The sequence below is a fragment of the Quercus lobata genome, chromosome 6, assembly GCF_001633185.2.
Source record: "Quercus lobata isolate SW786 chromosome 6, ValleyOak3.0 Primary Assembly, whole genome shotgun sequence".
Taxonomy (NCBI): Eukaryota; Viridiplantae; Streptophyta; class Magnoliopsida; order Fagales; family Fagaceae; genus Quercus; species Quercus lobata.
This window is the reverse complement of record NC_044909.1, coordinates 22364657-22372245: the sequence shown is the minus strand read 5'-3', so window position 1 is coordinate 22372245 and position 7589 is coordinate 22364657.

Genomic DNA, 7589 nt, shown 5'->3' with positions numbered 1-7589 from the left:
CACATGCATGTTCAGAGTATCATCGAGGAAATTTCTAGGCTTTATGGTATTGCAGCAAGGTGTGGAAGCCAACCCTGACAAAATTTGGGTCATATTAGAGATAACGCCTCCAAAGAACGTCAAAGAGGTGCAAAGCTTAAACGGTAGGGTAGTCGCTCTCAATAGGTTCGTCTCCAGGGTGACAGACAAGTGTTTACCTTCTTCAAACACTAAAAAAGGCCTTCAAATGGACCAACGAATGCCAGAAGGCTTTCGAGGAACTGAAGACATAACTTGCATCCCCGCCATTGCTTAGTCCATCCATACCTGGTGAAGAACTCTCCTTGTACTTGGTTGTGTCTCCAATGGCCGTCAGCTCAGCTATTATTCGAGAAGAAGATCGCGTACAGTTACCCATCTACTATACTAGCCGACCACTCTGTGGAGCAGAAGGAAGATATCCCCCCATGGAAAAGTTGGCCTTTGCATTAATCATGACTGCCCGAAAACTCAGGCTATACTTCCAAGCACACACCATAATGGTTCAGATGGACAAGCCATCATGAAGGGCAATGAACAATTTGGAAGCAGCTAGATGATTGGTTTTTGGGCAATAGAGCTCGACGAGTTCGACATGCAGTACCGACCAAGAACTACAATCAAGGCCTAGGCCTTAGCTGATTTCATTGCCAAATTCATAGCAAGAGAGGATGAAGACGAAGGGCTAGCAATGTGGATAATATGGATGGATGATTCGTCCAACCAATGAGTCGGAGAAGTCAAGGTCATACCACAATCGCCCGAGGGGCATATAGTAAAGTGTGAAGTCCGTCTCCAATTCCTAACAACTAATAATGAGATCGAATATGAAGTGGTCCTCTTGAGCCTTGACCTGGCTAAAGTAGCAAGGGCCTCACTAATAGTCATACACTGCGATTCGTAGGTTGTTGTCAGACACATCAATGGAGACTACGAGGCCAAAGAGGAACAGTTGAAGGAGTATCTAAGCATGGTCAAAGGAAGGGTAAGCCAAAGGCTCTTGGCCAAATTTGTGCAAATCCCGAGGGAAGAGAATGAACAAGCAGACTGTCTAACCAAAGCTACATTCGCAGAACACATGGTCATCACTGGTCAAGTATTATCCTTCATCCAATACCCTCCTTCCACTGACAAAATAGATATACAGGTGATTCACATAAGAGATGATTGAACAACACCAACCGTATCCTACCTTAGAAACGAGACACTCCCGGAAGACCACAATACTTCCAGCAAGCTGAAGGTGCAGTCGCCATGTTTTGTACTAATCAGGGATGTCCTTTACAAAAGTGGTTTCTCTTGTCCGTATCTAAGATGCTTAATCCCTAATGAAGCAGACTACATTATAAGAGAAGTCCACGGGGAAGTATGTAGGAACCATGAGGAAGCACACTCGCTAGTCTACAAGCTGATACGAGTAAGGTACTATTGGCCCACTATATAGAAGGATACCCAGTCCTACGTGAAGGCGTGCGACAAATGCCAATGTTTCAGTAACATCATAAGGTAATCGTCGGAGAAACTTACCCTAATGAACGCACCCTAGCCATTCGCTTAGTGGAGGCTTGACATAATGGGACCCTTCCCCATTGCTGTAACTTAAGTTCCTTGTCGTAGGAATCGACCACTTCACTAAATGGGTTGAGGCAGAACCCTTGGCCAATATCACTAAAAAGAATGTCTGAGGCTTCGTATGGAAGAGCATTATTCGCTGCTTTGGCATCCCTAGACTCTTCGTCTCCAACAATGGAAAACAATTCAACAACGACACATTCAGGATTTTCTACCAACTGATGGGAATTAAAAACCACTATTCGTCACCTGCCCACCCATAAGTCAATGGTCAAATTGAGGTTACAAATCAATCCTTGCTTAAGATGATCAAGACTCGGCTCGAGAAGGCAAATAGGATATGGTCGGACGAATTGCCAAGTGTGTTATGGGCTTATCGGACAATAACTCACATTCCTACAGGTGAAACACCCTTCTGCCTTACGTATGGAAGCGAAGTTGTCATCCCAGCAGAAGTTGGATTAACCAACTATAGGGTGGCTCATCATGACGAAGGGAGAAATGAAGAAGGAATGCACCTGCAGTTGGATCTTTTGGATGAAGTTAGGGCGATGGTAGTGCAATGGATTGCATGTTATCAAGACTTAATGGCAAAATACTACAGCACCAACATCAAACCTCAGCACTTTCAGGTCGGAGAGCTAGTCCTAAGGAATATGATGATAGCCAACATAGATCCCAAGCAGGGCAAATTAGGCCCCAACTAAGAAGGACCTTACAAGATCATTATCTACCATAGAAAGGGGGCCTACCATCTAGAGACCCTCGACGGACACAAACTCCATCACCGATGGAACATTGAGCACCTACGGAGATACTACCAGTAATAGGCAACTGCAAACTATGTTATTGCTTTTCTTATGTTGTTAAAGTAGGATGTTGAGTTTTTTCTAAGAAGGATATTGAGTTTTTTGTTAATTTTTTATTATTGAAATAGGACTCTTGAGGTTTATCAAACACATCGTCTACATTCTTCTACTTCATTTGAACCTTAAGAAATTTTCCCCAAAATTAGTAAGTCCTACTTACAGGATGGACAAAGAACCAAGGATACTGACGAGTACGTGGTCACAAAAAATGACTAAATCCTATCTACGAGATGGACAGATGATTAAGGAGATGGACAGATGATTAAGGATATCGACAGGTACCTGGTTACAAAAAATGACTAAGTCCTATCCAAGGGATGGATGGATGACCAAGGATACCTGGTCACAAAAAATGACTAAGTCCCTATGGGATGGACGGAAGACCAAGGACACCAATGGGTGCATAGGTCCAAAAATGATTAAGTCCTACCTACACGCCTAAATTATTCAATGCCCTAAGGAATGCACTGTACTACTACCGAGCGAATGAATGTAACAAATATATAATACCAACGGATAAGTAAAACGCACAAGCATAGTCAAGTCTTCAAGACGAATAGGGGGCATACACAATTATAATATACATACAAAATAAAAGCAACAAATGACAAGTAGGAATGACGGGTAAAGAAAGGTAATAAATATAAACCTGGCGAGGATAAGCGTATGTACATAAAGCCCAAAAAAAAAAGGGTGCCTACCATTGTCTCAAAATTAGCTTTACACAAAAAAAAAAAAAGGCAACAGATTAAAAAAGAGAGATGAAACTAGAACGGAGGAGCATTGGGAGTGGACTGGTCCTTGGTGGACGGATCGTCAGGGGCAAACAAACCCTCAGGAGCGGTCGAATCGTCAGGAATGGTTTGTCCCTCAGGAGCAGGCTGGTCGACGGCCTCAGTATCAGGTTCCTTCACCTCTTCCTTAATTGTATGGATGAAGTTGTCTGCTTCATCAATGACTGTGTTATCACCACCAGGAATTGGCGGGACAGTGTCATCAATGACTACCTAAGACAAGTCCAAATCGGGGTAGACAGCTGCCACTTGCTTCAAGCAATTGTTAAACTCATCGCCATAGTAGCCGCTGCACTCATAATAATGCAGTTAAGAGGTTCGAAACCCTGCTACAGCGTCGGCCTTGGCTTTCTCCATTTGCTCACCAAAGGTGGCCAACTCCATCATCAAATTGGTGTTCGCCTTCTCCAGCTCATCACGGCGACGGGTCTCCTTCTCTAGCAAGGTAAGTTTTACTATTAGTTCTATGTTGAGGGTGCGAACAACCTCCTCATACTAGTTTCGCTCTTTCGTCTCATACTCCTGACATTTGCGATACCGACGAATTACCCCTTCCTTGGCTATGCATCTATCCTAAAGGGCTTTTATCCTTACCATCTCCTGTAAAAGGAAAGAGCTGACGGTTATAATAAGAAGATAAAAAAGAAAAGTAAGACTGACGAATACATACCCTCGACAGGTCAAAGAGGCCAGAATCCCCTAGATCCTCGGTGGCATGCTCACTACACTCATCTAGGTCTCTCTCCTTGATGATTGAGTTGACCATCTTGTTGTGAAATTTTAAAGTACTCGCAAGTGTACAAACTGTACCGAAATATAGTTTGACAAGAACAAGGTCGAACCCACAGGGACTTTAATGAACGTAAGAAAATTAATTAAACCTTAACCAAATTAATCCTAATCTAGTTTAATGAAAATTGGTTGTTTTGAAATTAAATATACTAAGCAAATAATTAAACTAGGCAAAGATATAATATAAAGCAGTAAAAAGATGTAAACAATCTAGAGAAAAGAATTAAGGTTTTGGAATCATTCTTGTAAGTCATATCAATATATATTTATAATCATTAATTTTTCCCAACCACTGCATGATAATCTAGAAATCAATCTTGCTATCATGGAAAATATTATCATTAAAACTTCTATTTAAATATCTAAAGCATGCTCTTCTTTGCTTCCTAAGTATAAAATCAAATCATCAATTGTATCCGTAGCCAAACAAATTACAAGACATATCCAATTTTAAAAATCAAATCATAAGTTGTATCCATTGACAGACAAATCACAAGCGATATCCAATTTTATAATCAAGAATTAATAAATCAAGCATCAATAAATTAAGATAAATCCTAAATCATGAGAATAACATGATTGAACTCATATCTAGAATCCCATCTTAGTCAATTGATATGAAATAAGAACAATTTAAATTATTAATAAACAACTATTGTGGGAAAAATCAAATCACATAAATATTACTAATAATTCTTAACAAGATTTCATCCTCAACCCTAGTTGTAAATTTAGCTACTCATGGTAATTGAAAGAAAACACAAAAAAATAAAATACTAAACATTAAACTAGACAAATAAAATAAAACTAACTGTCATGGAAGAGGTAGCCGCACTCTCTATACATTCAGCCCTCAGTCCTAGCACTAGCCTCATTGAATTTTGCCCTAAAAAGTCTTTACATAGGTTAAAGAATCCTATTACAAGTTGAATTCCCGTTTGGAGAAAATCCCAGATTTTTAGGATTCACTTAACCAAAGATTTTGGCCCATTTAACTTCGGAATTCGGACTTTTGTAAACTATAAAGTTGTAGCCCTTTAAGTTAACTTTCCAGCCCAACTTGAATCATCTCGATTGGACATTTGAGCTGAAAGTTATGCCAAAAATACTAACTGATGTGCAGTCTAGAATTCTAATCCGAATTGGACTTGGATTTGATGCAAATTTCCTTTGATTCCTTGCTCCAATTAGACGTAAATTTAATTGGGTTGGTTTTCTTTAACTTCATCATGGCTCTTGTAAAAGTAAAGTCCATTAGCATTCTTCTTTGCATAAATTCACTTATTTAATTTCATTCTCCTACAAAAGATAAATTCAAGCAATAAGATTCAATTAAGTATAAAATTGATTATTCAACATTATTGCAAAACCAAATATGAAATGCATGAGTTAACTCAAAATAAGTATGATAATACTTTCTAATAATGATATAAATATGCAAAATTAAACTATTATCAATGCACATCACATCTCGACGGTGTACTTCTTATGGCTCACCAGCCTTTGGATGGAGCTAGGGAGGACGGGACCATGAGCCGTCATAAGGCCCTTGCCGACCCCATGATGGGGAGGTGGAGGAGACTTTTGCTGCTGATCCCTTTGATCAGTTCCAATGGATGGGCCTATCACCTTCTTAGCAGGACAGGCGTCCTTCGCGTTGATCTTTCTCTTGGGAGCAGCCTTAAAGGGAACCTCCTTGGGAGTTGAGGCCGACATCTCCACCTGCTACTTGAGGCGAGCAGCTACCAACTTCCTCACCATTGCTCTCTGCCTGCTTGTTTCCATCTCTGAAAAAGGTGACGAAAGAAATTAGAAAAAGGAAGGATGGACTAAAAAGAACTGATCGAAAGGTAAACGAATGAGAGAAAAAACTTACGTTGGTGAGAGAAAGCGTCCAACAGTCGGGCTTAAGTCGTTGGCTCTAGACTATCGCAGAAAGTGTGAAGAGTATCGGGTCACCAAGTCCTTCCACTTTCTCTGCTCAAGTGGGATTGCCCAAACTCGTCTAAGGAAGCTCTCCTGTTCGTTGTTTATTTGTGGACGAGTTTAAGCTGAAAACAAAAAACAATAGGCCAGTTACATAACTAAAAACAGACAGGGTAAGGCAAACTAGACACCGACGACTCACCTGATTCCCTAAAATACCCTAGGGAAGGAGAAAGCAAAAAAAAAAAAAAAAAAGTATGAGGAGAGAGAAAATATAATATATAAATAAATAGAGTGATAAACATTAAGCTACATGTATGTGAATTTAAGTTTGTTAAAGAAGCAAAAGTGAGTTTTTAAGACCAAATTTGACTAAATACGTGCTGAGGCTTATTTGAATGCTTTAACTCCTTAAAAAGCCTCTTCTTTTTTTCTTTTTTCACTTAAAAGACCAAAAAGCAAACCTTTCTTTTTCCCTTTAAAATGACTAGAGTTTCTCCCAAATCAAACAATGTTGTCTAAATTCCTCTAAATATGATTTTCTCCCAAATCAAAATCCCTTCCCTTGACCAAAAATAAACCCAACCCAAAATGTATAACCGACTCCAAGAACAAAACCAAATCAAACATCCAAGCAAATTTTGAAATTTGAGTTTGAAGATCTTATATGGATAATGTTGACTATGTTAATTATTGTAGGAATTTGGAATTAGGGAAATTTTCAGTTTGAGGTTAATTTTTCTTTATTTAAATTTTGATACAAGGTTCTACTCTTAGCATAGAAAGCAGCTTGCAAATGTTTTACATGAAATGAAGTAGCTTTTGAAGAATATACACACACATGTATGTATGTGTGTGTATATATATATATATATATATATTTTTTTTTTTTTAAATTTCGTGGGTAATTTGAGTTTGGGTTTGAGAATTTTCTTCTTGATTCATGGTTTTGTTTTTTGATTGCTCAATTCATTTTTGAATTTTATTGTGTCTTTGAATGATTTGTAGTTGTTGAGAAATTTAAGTTTTGGTTTTTAATTGAAATTTGAGAATTTGAGTTTAGGTTATTAAGATTTTAGTCTTTCTCGCTAATGTTCAGATGGTTCATTTTTTTTTTTGAAAGAGTTTTAACCTATGGCATCCGCTACTGATAATAGCTCTTTATCATCAAACCAAGACACCAATTGGTTTTTGGTGTAGACAGTAGCAATAACATTGCTCATTTTTAGCTAAGAGATAAAATTGCATATGTCGATATCGTATCCTGTCTAGCCTCAATTTGTTTACTAAAATATCAATTTAAGTCTTGAAAATCTAAAAATTGCATTTTCAACATGGAAAAATAAGGAATTACATGAAACAAATTTATTTGTCTCAAATAGAGTGTGGTGTCCACAACATTTATGAGCTTTAGGTTTGGCTTTAAGAAGTTTCGGAGGATGTAATCCTAATGGTAATTATTATTATTAATTATTAAATTTTATATTTAGAGTCAATAGTTTTGTAACTCAATTGACACATCTCCAAACATTTTTTTTTCATATTTAGACAAAAAAATAAAAAAGAGAAAAAAAATATTTTTCTGTTAGGTTAAATATTTTCATGCATTATACGAATT